At 38.8% G+C, this 15,490-nt stretch overlaps 1 long non-coding RNA gene across 5 annotated transcripts; it reads right to left on the reverse strand.

The window, feature by feature from the left end:
- Positions 1–7,003: 7,003 nt before the first annotated feature.
- LOC135294117 (uncharacterized) lies at positions 7,004–14,370 on the reverse strand. 5 transcript variants are annotated; one of them, XR_010356272.1, is made up of 5 exons: positions 14,149–14,370; positions 13,535–13,607; positions 10,534–10,642; positions 10,318–10,430; positions 7,004–9,824 (listed from the first exon to the last, which is right to left on the reverse strand). It is a non-coding gene; the product is annotated as an uncharacterized LOC135294117 (long non-coding RNA). The 5 variants fall into 5 exon arrangements; XR_010356269.1 differs by having other exon boundaries at positions 7,004–10,077; XR_010356270.1 differs by having other exon boundaries at positions 7,004–8,722; positions 14,149–14,369.
- Between the last annotated feature and the right edge of the window lie 1,120 nt (positions 14,371–15,490).

Below are 15,490 nucleotides of genomic sequence, written 5' to 3' on the forward strand. Positions count from 1 at the left end.
TAAAGATAATTAATAGTAAATGAAGAATGATTTCACTGTGACTACAGCAAGTGGGTGGAACCCACAGACGGACAGCTTACACTAAGCAGAAACATGGAATAGCTCATGGCCTTGGACACTGAATCATGCTCAAGTGTTATTATTTGATCAGTCTTACATGTAACAGCACTGCGTTTGCTTCCCACATCCTATTTTTAGAGATATTTCAAACTATATCTAGTGGGATTAAAAACTGGCCTGTTGGTTCCACAGTTGTGGCTATTGGGACACAGGCCAGATTCAGAGTGGCAGTGTCAGATTCATCAGACCTGTGGCAGTGTCCCACTGCAGCCCAGCTGGCCTGCCAGGCTGAAGTATCCCTCTGAGCAGAGGCAGGTTGTGTTCATCCAGCCACAGCCTGGCACAGCATGCACGTATGTCCAAAGCACCCAGAGATGCAGCCAAGCATGCCCAGGGATTTTGAATGTGCCAAGACACCCTGTTGCTGGTGGAAAGAGCTTTGCTGAAAAGCACTCTGGAAAATGGCACAACATGGTGTCTAACAAGTTAGCACCCAAAAATCCTAGCAGTCTTTGGAGTCTTGGGTGTGTATTCAGAAGGGCTGGCTTGCTTGCCCTTCAGATAATGGATAAGAGGCTGTCACTTCAAGATATATCCCTGGGGAGTTGCCTCCCTGCTCTCAGGCAAGGGATGCAGCACGGGAAAGGATCAAAAGCTTGGGGTCCTTGCTCTGTTCCTAACTTCCATTTCATGCTCCATTCCAAACTGCTGTAGAACACAATGTTACTTTCCATAATGATATCTGGCATTGTATTTGTATTGTCTTTGGAGTCATAGCCACTACATAGCATCATTTTCTGGAGCTACTATGATTTGTAGGTTAAAAAATTTCTCCAAATTTTCATATTTTCATCTTTGTCATGCACCACTGTGTATGAATGCATTTTGGGAACAAGTAGCAGATATCCACACATTAGTGTGATCCTATTTAGCTTAATTTTAAAATATTTTAAGGTTTGTTACCTCCTTTTTGCTGGCTTTACCCAAATAATAATCTTGCCTTTTCTTTTTCTTGAAGAGAACATTAGAGATGCTGTAACACTTTGGGAGACAGATGAGGAAGCAGGAAAATACATAGTAAAATAAAAAATGTTTGGCTCATGAACAATGCAGTGACAGAAATTTGCACAGCACAGTTATTTCAGTGAAAATTTTATATAAAATAATAAAAATTGCTGTCCCAAAGTCCCAATTTTGGTGTGATGTACTTTTAGCAAATCCTGATTTCTTCCGAGAGGATAATGTAGATAATGTAAACACTGAGAAAACAAGTTTATTTATGATAATGACAGGGGCTCTTTAACTTTTATTTTAAAATTTACTGCAGTTTCAAATGCTTCAAAGGCTCACTTTTTCTGTGCTGCATCTGTGAAGCAATGCTGCCTTCCCATTCTCTCATACAGCCCTTGGTCTTTACTATTTTTTCTTACTGTAATCTGCATGGTGAATTCTTTGCCTAGTTCTGCACTCATGGTATGGAAACCCTTTTATGACTTCATTTGCAGAAGGTTTGTTGGACAAAATTTCATAGTAGCATGTGCAGCCTCCCATTAGTGACAAGGATTAACTGGATAAAGTCTTCTCCTGCGGCCTAGGCAAGAGCATCAGGCCACTCCTGATCAGGAAGATGCGTCCTCCAGTTGAAATTGCTGGTTTACCACAGTTAAATAAAACCGTATGTCTAAGAAATGTAGACAACATCCACCCCCAGACCTCTAATGACAGGACAAAACAGAACATGAAGAGTGTAATATATATAATTACATAGTGCTACCATATTTGCCATTATGCTTTTCAGCCACTTAAATAATTCTCCTCTTTCTCATGGTAGATGGTAAAGGAAAGCCAACACATGGTATTGTTTGGCTTTATGTCTCTATAAGTCTTTTGACATTGTTGTGGTGAAATTTCCACATGCAAGCCAAGGAAATGTGGAGTAGAGGAAATGATCACAAGGTGTACACATGTTTGAAGAGTGATTCTCAAAGCCATTAGTCATTATTTTTTCTGAAGTGGCGATACATTTCTCTCAGAATCCCATAAATACATTTACTGGGTTTGGTTAATAACTTCCTGAAATTCAAGGAAAATAATAGAATATTTCTATAAAGTTGGTGGGTTGCACCGAACTGAGAGGCTGGAAAACACTATGAAGGAATTAGATACATGACTAAGAGTGGCAGATTAGGATGCAGAAGGACAGACAGGAGGGCAGCTGGAAGGGGAGGGAGAAAAGAAAGACACAGTAATGGTACTGCAAGGATGACAACCAGTTCTACTGGCAATCAGAGCCACAGGATGGATTTAGGAAATGACTTTGTAATTCTCAGAGGAGCAAAGCCCTGTAGCAGGCTATCTGCAGAGATCATGGAATCCATTTCATAGAGGTAGAAAAGACCTGCCTGGTCCTTCTTTAGCACAACAGGCAGACCAAAACAGATTAGTTTTCTTCTTTTATTTTCTGAACTGAATGCCCTAAAAGCAAAAGTTAAATATGGGGAAAAACTTATGCCTGGATGAGCCAAAATGTATTATTTAATGTATTTTAATCTGCCATTGCTCTAAACTCCCTGGAACTTCTGTGGGTATTGTAACAGACTTTCTGTCCATGCCCACCTTTAAAAGGTTGGGGACTGTGATACTGTCTCAGCCAGTAGCACACAAGCTGCTGCTCCTCATGCTCTCCCTCTCAACATCCTTGACACCCTTTCGATTGGTACATCCTCTTGCTGCTGACAAAAGCATCAAAGACATGAGAAAACAAACAAGGGCTGGAATAAAGCCACAGAGACCACAGCAGCCTGTCCTACAAGATGAAGTCAGTGTCAGGGAATGCACTTTAAGCTGGGTTGTGAAACCACCTTCTGTCTTCCTGTTCCTTTTGAGTGTAATCACAGAGCAGATCACTCTGCTCTGGGACTCAGTTTGCACAGAAGTGATATTGAAATCCTACCCTGGCCTTTTTCACCTCCCTGTGCCATCTGTGGCTGCTAATCGCCTTTGTTGTGATGCCAGTGTTCTAGCTTGTCTCCTTTCATTTATTTGTCCTCAACAGATTTTCCTTATGTTTGAATATCTAAAAAAAGCCAGCAGATAATCCTTTTTAGTGTCAGTGTTGACAACTGCCTGTGTTGAAATTTTGTGAGGATTTTCTGTTTATAATATTTGTATATTTTTATTTGTATTTCTCTATTTCTATTTTACTAGTGAATTAATAATCGCAGTAAAAAAACTTGTACTGTGAAATTAATGAATGCAGCATGAATTAGGTAGATATATTCTAAATGCATGCCCCTCGTACTTTGCACTTAGCAGCCTTATACAGAAAAAAAAAATCTAATATGATATTATATGGTATGATATGATATAATATTCAATATTAAATGCCATAGTATAGCCAGTCTCAGAAGATGCAAATCTCTGACTTCTAAAATGATGATTAAACTCTTCATTTCATCTAGAGTTAGAAATTAGCAGGATTTTGTACTATAATGTGCAAATCTACTAAACTCTGGAGAACAACCATTGGAAAGAATACTCAAGCCCCACATTTCAGAGGAAGGCTATTTATTTTTCATTGTAAGACCAATCAGATATTTATTTTTCTTTCTTTCAAATGAATTTTGTTGGTGGCTAACTCTGTGTTCCGTCACACAAATTGTTGATTCAATATTCAGCCCAAGGGACATAAACATCTGGAGAAGGGAGTGGAAATGAATTGCAAAAAAGGAGAAGAGATTTCCTTCTCCTTCTGAAGAGAATTCCCTTTTTAGAAATGCCTGAAGGAGGTTTACATTTGCATCCATTCCTGCCTACCCTCTCTCAGACCATGCCTGTAAATGAACTGTCTATGTCTCTAAGTGTTGAGGCAGAAACTTGTACCTGAGATGCGAGAAGAAGTGGTTGGAAGTTCAAAAGGAACAAGGTAAATTAGCAAAGTAACCTTCAAAAATGGCAATCAGCAGGTAAGGTGCTTATCAATGATAATTGATAAACAAATTTTTATACAACAAAAAGTTGCCTATTGCACAGTAGCAATAAAGAGATTTGAGGAAGTGTTTTCCTTTTTTTCTTTAACCTGTGCTTAATACTGGGCTCATCCAGTATTCAGTGACTGTGAGAAGCTTCTATGGAAATGACCTGGCAGAAATTTTGCATGTATGCAAATATCATCTAGCCACAAGCAGTATTTCTCTAAGTTTATGAAAACATTACTACTCTAAGGTTAAGGATGTCCCTGCAAGAAAATGATGATATATCATTCTGCCTATGAAACCAGTAAAAATGTTGCATCCCGCTTCTACATGGAACAGTAGGATGCATAGATACCCATGGTCAAAAGAGCATAGCAAAAACCAAAAGGGCTCCAAATAGCCAATATCACTATCTTTTATTAACAAACTACACACTTGGCATGGAAATTGGTATATATTTTGTGCCTATCTGCTAATAATAGGTGAAATAAAAGAATAAAAAGTTAGAGGCAAGAAGCAGAGTGTGAAAGAGGCATCATATAGTGAGACAGGAGAGGAAAGAAGATCACCAGCCCTGGGTCCATTGATTCAGTCAAAAGGGTGCCCAGGGTCCTGAGGGCAAGTTTGCCCTCTCTTGGGATTAGGTTTCTTGCTCTTCATGTAAATGAGTGAGCATGTGCAGTCCATTCTTCTGGACCTTTCTGTGCATGGGCCATGAGCTGTTGACTGTCTCTTGGTGGTGTCAATCCCCGTCTACTGGATTGACTTCTGGTGTTCAGTGCATACCCACTTCTTGACCCCACCTCTGCACTTGCACTGTCCTTTTTGTTGTGGATGAACCAGGAGAGAGAGTCTGGCCCCAAAAAGGTGCTGCCATACCTCTGTACAGCCCCCATGTCCAACCACATACTGTTCTAAGTTGTTCACTTGATTGGCCACTGGTGTTTGAGGCACAGCAATGCATTAACTCCACACTGCCCAGGTTTCTACAAGCATGCATGAATATAGCCTGTTGCTAAAGATGTTTGCAGAGTCAGTCCACGCCCATTGGGATGTTAGCTTATGCTGAAAACTGAACTATTGTATTTTTTCCTGGATTTATTTTATTAAAACTAGCGCAAATTGCATCCACATCTTCATTTTCTATGTAGACATGGCCTTCAGAGCACATTGATTTTGTCTGATTTCAGTCCTCTAATAAATATGTACTTACTATAAAATATACATCTAGAGTTAATTTTACTCTAGATGATTGTCGTGGTTTGGCCCGGAAGTGTGTTTCTGGAAAGGTCTAGGTCAGGCCAATCAGTGGCCAGATCTGAAAATGGCAGCTGTGCTGGCCACTGAGATTTGGATGTGCCTCTGAGAAGACACAGGGGTTAAAAGCAGGAGATTCCCAGAGAATTTCCTCTTTGGGAATCCTTCGTTTGTGAGTGGAATCTGGACCTCTCCCCTGCCCAGCTGCGTCTGGGTGGGGGAGGGGGAGGCCATGCGGCCTGTGGGGAGGAGGCCAGAGCCCCAAAAGGTGCAGGGGTGGAGGAGACCGTGCAGGGGTGGAGGAGACCTGGGATGTCTGGGCAGCCCCCCCGGGAGAGAGAGACAGAGATTGTGCGGGCAGCACGGCCAGCCAGAAGCGGGGGATGCAGCGAGAGAAGGTGCCCGGCAGCTGTGGGAGTCCTGGGCAGACAGAAGGGAAGATTTTAACCCCTTTGTAGAATAATGGAAGCCTTACAAATACTAAATCCTCCTGAATCAGAATGAGGAGAGAGAGATGAGAGATGAAATGGGCAAGCGTGAGGAAAGCTGGAAGAGGAGAGAAGAATCCTAGGTGGGAAGAGATGATGGAGTGGCCTTGGGCTGGACTCTTGTATGGCCATGGACACACCCGTGTTTTTCCTAAGACCCAGAGACTGTATTTAGGGGGAGGCAACACCTGGGAGTCAAGAGTGAAGCAGCGGCGTGAACAGAGACAACTGAGGAGGGTGTGAGATGCCCTCTGTCTCCACGGAGAGGAAGATCTCTGTTCATGAGGCCCCTCGGCCCCAGGGGGTGAAATTTGGGGGGGACTGGTGTCCTGAAGTTGAGAGACTGCTGCTTTTGGAACTGGGTGGAGCATCTTTAAACGGGGAACCCTAAAAGCAGTCCTGGCCTGTGTCCAGTGGTGAGAGCACTGGACATGGAGGGAAGAAGTCACGAGGGCCGATGTCCTCTGGGTGGGGCCATGAGTGACACAGAAGCACAGGAGGTTTTAATTGTGCTTCCGGGGAAGCTATGGTGCAAGGGAGGACTCCTCTCTCCCTGATGGATTTGAGGGTGGATTGTTTGAGGGGTGGTGAATCTGTGGAGAAAAGGGAGGAGGGAGGAGGAATGTATTTGGAAGGTTTTCATTCTTAGCTTTGTATGTATTCCTTTCTAGATTTGTGATGAATAAAGTGTTGTGTTTTTCCCTCCATCCCTAAATGGGAGCCTGCTTTGTTCTGTTCCCGGGTCACATCTCACAGCAACCATTTTTGGAAATACACCCTTTCATGGGGGCCCTGGCATTGTGCCAGGGTCAAACCATGACAATGATAAAACCTCCCGAAGAGTAGCAAAAGTAGAATCTGTCTTTGGAGCAGACTGTCAGGCAACAGTGCAAGGTACAGATAGCTGGGAGGCAGCTCTGAAATAAAAAGAAAGAGGAAAAGTAATAATACTCTTCTTAAGAGAAAGAAATTATATGAACCTTCAGAGAATGCAGACTAATCTCTAATTTCAAAATAGACACTTTGGAGGGGTTTATGAACTTCTGATTTCAGAAGACTACTGAATCATCTACAATGCTGACTTGTTCAAAGGAATATTACAACTTAAAATTAATTTGTGCCCTAATATTTTTATTGTACTGTCATTGAAAAGTAACCATATATAAATAATCAGCTACATTATTAAACTTGTGCAGCTTCTTTCACTTGCAACATTCTCTTCAATAAAGCATTACACAGTGCATGAACAGTCCTCAGTAGCTCACAAGTGAGGCAGGGCAGGTTTTGATTATTTTTCTTTAGTGATTCATGCTATAAAAAATCTGTGTTAATCTGGTGCACTATAAAAATTATCTGTTCTTTTGAAAAATATTATAAATCTTCTATAAACATCTAAAGAGGTTTAAAAAGATATCTGAGTATTCCATTTTTTACTAAGGCACATGATCTGTTTTGAACACTTTATAAGGATTTGTCATGGTTGACAACAATTTAATATAAATAAAATGTACATTGATCTAAAAGAAGTGTACATTAATTCAATAATGCCATGATTATTTCTATGTCATAGCTTTCTCTTGATACAGCTTCAAGGTAGCCAATTAAAAGTTTAGGACAAAATAATGAAGAAAGAAGAAGAAAGAGACATAAAAAAATTTTACTAATTTGTTCTTACATAAGGGTACCATAAATTAGAAGAGAAAGCCAGAGAATTTGAGACTAAATATACAGAGACTTTACCTCCCCACCCTCTGGAACTGTGCTGTACTTTAGACTGCAGAAATAGGAAAGAGAGGAAGGTACACCTCTCTCTCAACCTAACCACAGACGTGCCCTGGCTCAGTAGGATTAAAGGTAATTTCCTGACTGTCTCTTGGGGAACTTGGAGGTGTTTTATGGCTAAATACCTGACTTAGGGCTGTGCCTAACAGATATGTTTTTGCCTTGAACTAATAAAGAAGAATGTTTTCCATTTAGTAGCTCCAGACTGTTGCTCTGGCCATCTGGCAACTATTCCTATACATATTTAACATTCTATTTTCTTGATTTTATGAAAGGAACTATTTGCATAGTAGATTTCAAAGTAGAAATATTTTAAAGTGCAAATAGCGTTTCAAAAAGTATTTTAAAAGCTCACGGGTAAAGAAAAATATCATTGAAGTGTGCAAGGTGCAAGGTTTTACAGACAGAATTTTTTTTAAAACACTGATATTCATTTCCACAGACTACAATTCTTCAACATGATGAAGACCTCATGGATTTCAGATAACCAGTATGCCAGCAACAAAGCAGGACACAAATTTTAATATACAAATAGTATTTAAAAAGTTCACGTACAGATCAAAAACTGCTAGATAACTGTTCAATAGAGAAGAATTTACAGAAAGTTTTCCCGAATGTCCTAGTTATTCATATGGACTACAGTAACATCAAAATCTCCAGAATTATTAAGTTCAATTATTATGACAGGCTCTGAAAAAGATGTTCAGATACTGTCAGAGAAATCAGTCAATTGAAAGTGAAGTGACATAGTGCAAGACCATGGAAATGTTGCCTGGAAGAGATCTCTAGGCATGGCACAATTCAGTCTCCTGCTTGAAATGGGATTATAGCTCAGACCATGCCAGGTCAGTCAAGGTTTTGTATAAATTCTTGAAAATCTCTCACAATAGAGATTCTACCTCCCTCCTGAAATGAACATTTTTCTTCATGTTTTATCTGAATTTTGTGTGTTGCAATTTGTCACCATTTTCCCTTACTTAAGATAATAAAGGAAGTAATTTGCACTACCACTTCACAGCCTCTTCTCTGCATATGGAGCAAACTTCCTGCACTGGGTGCTGATTGAAACATGGCAAAACATCCTGGTTTCTTGAAACAGGATTTCCGCTGGAAGATATTCCAAGTCTCACTGGAGAATATCAAAATTTCTAAAGATGACACCTGAAGTTGAAAAATAAAATAGTGATCCTTGCAGGTCACTTCAGTTTTGAGATATTCTGTATCGAGATGGCTCTGGCCATCAATGTGTGCCTTCTTCTTGTTAGACACTTTGAGCTTTTTCTTTTTTGAGCTTTTTTGCAGCAGAGTAAAAATGGTGGATACTTTTCCAGCACCCACAAAATGCATTAAGAAACTGGGGCCAATATTAGAAAATTTGTATATCCAGCAAGCTGTCCTAACTGTTCTACCAATTCCTGTCATACCATATTAAAAAGTATACAACTCCAGCCCATTAATACTGGCAAGAATGAAGGGCCACAAGTCAAAGCATGTTTCACCTTTAGATTCAGGTTATAGATCCAAGTGTGGCTCTCTAAAGATGAAGTATGAAATTCAGGCTCCTCTTAACTTCGCTGCAGCTGTTTTGGTGAGGGTGTCCATCACTGAAGAGCTACACAAGCTCTCAGTGTAGTCAATGGAGACTACGGACTGAATCATGGAACTGCATGTTTCCAGGCCATGTCAGCTGAGTGTGTATCCTGCCAGGACCTTCGAGGCAGACATTCCTTTCCCTTCCTAGGAGCCAGAGCCTGAGCAACAACTCCACTCAACAGCAGTACCTGCTTTATTTCTCCCTGGTTCCTCCTTCTCCCTCTCCCTCACTCGTGTCTGGCCTGCAGCTGCTTCTGTATTGCTGCAATGGCCTATGCAGCTGCTCGGTGACTCAGGCAGGGAAAATGAGACATGTTTAAAAAAAAAAAACAAACAACAAACAAAACAAAAAACTTGGTGTTTCTTTTGTCAGATTATCCTTAATCCAGCCCATGGATTATACAGACTATGAGAATTGAAATCCACTACCACAGCCTGGACACAGCCCCTGGTAGATTTAATTTTATGCAGAATGTTGCTCCCTCACAAAACTGCCATCAGCAGATGCCATCTTGAAACTTGATTGAGTTATTCCCTTTCTTCTCACAGAGAGCATCATGACTGTCAACAATTCTTCCATCACTTGAATCTCTTGGCTGATTTATTTCAAACATTCATTAGTCTGAGTTGTAACTCTCTCATAAAACCTCACAGAATCTGAGAAAAAATCCTGAGAGGAGAAGAAAGTGGATGCAATGCAGTACCCAAATTTGAGGACTTATTGGACTGAAAAGAACACAGCAATTTTTTACCCCATTAAGTACTAACATGGGCAAAAAATGAAACTAAAGATTTTTTTACTTTTTCTATCGCATGTTAAAGGAATTGAAATTTCTACCGGCTTGCTCGCTGTACTAGAACTTCTGATATTCCCCATTCTGTGAACTGCAAGGCAAAAGTTGTTTCTGGGCCCATGGAAGCAACTGGAAAAACACCAGATAACAGGGATTTTAGCAGAGAAACCCTGGAATACAGTTGAGATTTGTTTGCCATAGCTCCCAAATACATTTTCATCCTTGAAAATATTCAAAATCTACTTCATAAATGTTGCTTAAAGAAGCAGTAATATTCCAATCCAAAAAGGAGGAAATACTGAAATAACTTATTTTTCCTGTATGTGTCAAAAACAGGATAAACAAATGTTAGTTGTAACCAGTTTGTACCTTTTACCCTAAGAGGAGGTGGTTCCTATGCCACATGTGAGCTATCAGAACAAAGTTTCCAGCAAAGCAGAATACTTCTGGTATTTCAGTCTTGATTAAGAGTTCAAAAGCTCCTAAAAGAGAAAATTCATTTTAGTCCCTGCCTGCACGTGTATTCACACTGCAATGAATCAAGAAAGTATACATAGAAACTAAGTAAAACTAGCAAAGACTAACCTTCAGTGAATATTAGTTAAAACCAGCAGATGATCACATCAGCTTTGCAGTGACATCATGCATCCTGCAGGCACCCATCAGTCAACTACTTGTATCTATGTCTCATTCACTGCCAAAAGAAAGAAAACAAAACAAAATAAGACTTTTTCCAACTTAGAATTAAGTATTTACTGTCTGTATTACATTTACAAAGGTGGAAGTATGACAAGCTTTGAGTTATCCAGATATTGCGATAATATTAGCTGAAATACTTTCCTTGCAGTCAACAGGACAGTGCAATTTACAGTGACTTAGAGAGCATCCTCTAATTTGCAACAACTTTATGCAGTTGAGATGTCTGGGCTTCTAACTGTGTACTTGGGTGCTAATATAAAGAATTTATTTTATTCTTTGCTATCTCAGAATTCAGAGGAAAAGATACTTTGCCTGCTTACAGAAACAGGAGTTGGAACTTTCTTCCACTGCAAGTGTAAAGGCCTTTTACCTGACAAAGCAATAAAAAATTTAAATTGCTAATTCCAGAGCAGTAAATGGAGCACGATCAGCAATCTCTGGCATTGATACTGCTCCAGTGGTATGGAATCACAACTGAATGGATTGTTAAGAGTGTCCCAAAGTGGAAAAGTCACTAGACACATGATGTTTCTCAGTCCACAAGTTTTGGTTTATCTGGGTGACTTGGGCTGACCTAAGCCATAAGCCCTACAGGAAGCATTGTAATAGTAGAGTGTGACAAGCGCGTGTGTCCCACGTCTCTGTAGTGTTTATTTACCTGAATACAGATTTACAATGCTTATTCAACAAATTTTGATACAATCTGTGGATTAAAAAAAAAAAAAAATGGAGCGTTTTGTTTTAATGAATGTTGTTGAAATGTCAAAACCAAACATTTTTCCACAGCATGAAGTCAAATTCATTTCCTTCACTTCCATAGTGGTTTTTTTAGCACTGGGGAAAACAATGCTCATAGCACATCATAGACTGAAACTTCTGAGATTTTTTTGCTCAGGACATGCCCACAGTGGATCTGCAAAATCTTGGATGCACAAATATTGGGGAGAAATTTTATTTATAATTTCATAGTTTTGAATTTAAAAAGTGATTATGAATTGTCATTTAGTATTTGCAGGACTGTCTGGGTAAGTTAAATATGAGATTTCAAAAGCAGTATTACATTCCTATCTTTCCTACAAAGAATTAAAATAGATCAATGCCTTATATTGTTACTTCAAAGATTATTTAAACACTGTTTTATAAAGAAAATATTGAAGTAGCTCCAGATCACTCTAATAACTGTGATTATTTTTAGCCCCCTTTTCTGTTCAGTAGCTAAGTATTTTTTAAAAACACCGTCTTCCTCATAGTTCTTTTTAAATTCAAAAATGTATCTTCCAATACCCAACATTAACTTATAAATATTTCCACAGTTTTGTGCAAGCCTGCAGCTCCTCAGGTAACACTTTGCTAATTCCTTGATTGTTATCAGGCCTGTTCCAGTACTGGCTTTTTTAAGAGCCTTAGGAAAAAAATATTAAAATGATTATTCAGAAAAATATTTAGCAAAATACAGAAAAATATTTTAGAATTTTCTCACTAGTGGATGACTCCAGTTAATGCAGAAATGCTTTTTAATTGTTGATACTGCAGACTAATGTAAATCTGCACCAAAATCTGAGGAAGTTTCAGAGTCAGAAGGCACAGGGAAATGCTGTGAATTGAGGCTGAATTCAGCCTCATAGAGCATCACAGAGTGGTGTTGCTCAGGACTTGTCAGGAATCTGTAAGTGTTACCTTGCAAGCAGACAGTCATTGCCCCCTCTTATTTGTGTTAGAAGGCTGTCACAGAACCTCCTCCTTTTGGAGGCAAAAACTCTTGTCTTAATTCATGGCCAGGCCATCCTCATTTACTGACATGGCTCATTCAACTCCTGTAGTTCTACTCCACCTTGGTTTGTACGAAGAACAGTTCTGTCCCATTCCTGCCTTCATTCTCCCACGTAAGACAAATTATTCTGTCTGCTCTCTGCACAGGCTGTCCAAGCCTCCAGTACCACTAATGGCTCTTTGCTAAACTATTGTAATTTAACCTCATTTGCTTTAAAAGACATTAGCCAGACCTGACCACAGGACATGAAATGTGACCTTGTTAGTGCTTCACAGTGCATGACAATAACACTGCTGACTAAGTCAGAAGCTGCTGATGGATCATTGAACATTTAAACCCTTTACTGTACTCTGAAACTTTCAAACTCCCACATCAGAAATTCTTGTTACTGGTTTATGCGTGTGAACTTTCATTTTAGCCACAGTTTCTTTCCAGATGTTGCAGTTTCGACATCCTCCCAAAGAATTCTTTTACAAGGAATATGTCTCCTGCATATGTGTTCTAACATTTGTTTGCCAATAGAAACAGCGAAAGGTGAGCCATAAGAAAGTGGCCTTGAAATCTCAAAATGCTATGTAGTTATCGTCTCTTCAGCTAGCTCATCACCTACCTCAAAATTCCTGTGTTTATCCACATCATTTCCACCCAGCTAGTAATTTTTTCAAGAAACACCCTATCTAATGTGTTGGAGAAATCCAGACAGATACACAGATATTACATTTTCTTGCCGAGAAAATAAGCTCTCAGAGAAAGTTCTCAGATTAGTCTGGCACATAGAGCTCTGGTAAATGTGCACTGCTCTTTATGACACCCTCCTTTAACATTCATGTTTTAATTACTCTCCCTTTCAAGATGTTTCCTAAATCTTTTCATGCTGCTGAAGAAGAAATAGCCCATGACAGCAAATGAAATTGCCTGGATCTTTTCCTTACCTTTTCTGTTTATAAGCATTACTACCGCTTTTAAATCTTATATGATGCTCTCCCTCCCTATATCTGCTATATGTACCTGCAGCCAGAAATGTGATATGAACCTTCACTGCAAATCCTGGAGTTTACATTCCCCAGGGAGATGAATAGGGTGGGCTTCAGTACAGCCCTTTTCCCCATTACTTACCGTGCCTGTCACACTTTTGTTCCTCTCTCCCCGGTGTTATCGTCCCAGTAGATGTTACACTTCCTCTTGAAAACTGAGTTAAATATTCAGCTAATTTGGGGGTTGTTACTAAGTTACTTTACTACCTATCACCATTGTGCCAGAAATGGTCAATAAATTTTATGGTAAGGTGACCCCTAGGACTGTATTTTAACAGTTTTGTAAAGTTTAATTGGTGATTATATATATATTTTTGTACTTCTCAATTTATGCTATGTTATCCTGACTTCAAAGACTCATACCCACATTTCTTGTAAATCCTCTCCTTTTTCCTGATACACTTCTTGGCAAGGTTAGCTATCCAGTTAGATTTTTTGGTCAGATTTCCTCCTTGCTCAGTGCTCATCTAAAATTAGAACATTAGCTTTATCAGTTCAGGTGGCACCATTTTTCTAGGTCTGCTGTTTTAAAATCCAGAACCATGGTATGTCATTGAGGTAATTCTCCACTGAATTAAATCTTAGGCTCAGCTAAAGTTGGAAAAACTCACAACTACCTTACATAACTATTTTTTTTCTTTAAGCAATCCTGTGAAATCAGCAAAACCAAATCAAAACTATAATATAGTGGCATACCTTAGTTCAGTAGTAACCTGGGTGGTTTGTCGAGGAATGATGGCATTAAGAAACTAAAGCTAACAACCAATAAGTTCAAGCTTTAAAAACTAGAGCTTTCCAAATTCAGCCACCTGCCTCTTGATAAATCTAAAATACAGGGGATTTCCTGTCTTCAGTTTTAGCTTGAATCCTTGTTGTCAGGAGGTCTGGGTAACTATCCACTGATGAGGCTAGATTACTTGCTTTCAGCTGTGACCTTCTTGCTACTCTACATTTGTCATAAGTCACCAGCACACAGTTTAAGCAGTCACAGGCTGCAGCTGAACTGACAATGCTTACTCTTAACTGAGAGCATGTATCCTGGCTACTGCTTCAGAGTAAAATTTGAATAGTAGAGGGAAAGTTATTTCCTTCATTCACTTATAAGCTAGATTTCAAGTTAAATGCAGTAGTGAAATATGTCTTCAATTAATGGATTTCCTTTTCTTTAAGAAATATGGGTACATAGCTACTTAAGACACAAAGTTTTTTTTCAGACAAGTAAGCAAATTTAAAACCATTACAGACGTGAAACAGACCTTTCTTTCTTTCTACTTTAGACAAGTAAAAATGTGGTAAAAATTGGTTTCAACTGAAAGAACTGAAAAAAAGACAAATGTAACAGTAACTTTTTATTTTAAGACAATGACTTATATTTCATCAACATAATTTCATTCTTTCATCCCTGTATTTCCTTTAAAGGGAATTTTGATGTTTAAAAATGTCAGGAGACATTTTTTTAAAAATGCCTACCCTAATTTTTCCCCACATGATGTCTTTTGTCACTGTTGCTTGACCAACACACCTGAGAAAACGTTTTACTGCTGAAATTAATAACAGTAATGTGCATCCATGTTCAAGTAAAATATATGTAAAATGTTGTTTTAAGAGTCACAATTGTTTCATTATAATGAATTTAACATACAGCAAAGTTTTTCTTATGGTACCATTTAAAAAAAATTCCAGAGACAATGGTTAGTGTTATTTGTCTAACTAAGACAACTATTTAATTGTGTTTTTTTCATTAACTCCTATATAATTTTCCCTCCAATTTCTAAGAAGGAAAGAAAAATTCCAATCATGTCTCTTTCTCTAAGAAAAGTAATATTTGACTTTTTGTGCAATTCTTTTTCATTTGTATTACAGGAAAATGAGAACAGTCTGAAAAAAATAAAGGTGTGGGCTTTCCACTTCAGCTTTCTTCCCTAAAATCAGTTTGGGGAACAGATGTATTTTTTTTTTCATTTATTTAATAACACAAAATTAATATGTTTAAAATAATTTCATGGATTTATGAGAGTAAGACTTGTGACTAAAAGTC

Source organism: Passer domesticus, chromosome 2 (assembly GCF_036417665.1).
Source record: "Passer domesticus isolate bPasDom1 chromosome 2, bPasDom1.hap1, whole genome shotgun sequence".
Lineage (NCBI taxonomy): Eukaryota > Metazoa > Chordata > Aves > Passeriformes > Passeridae > Passer > Passer domesticus.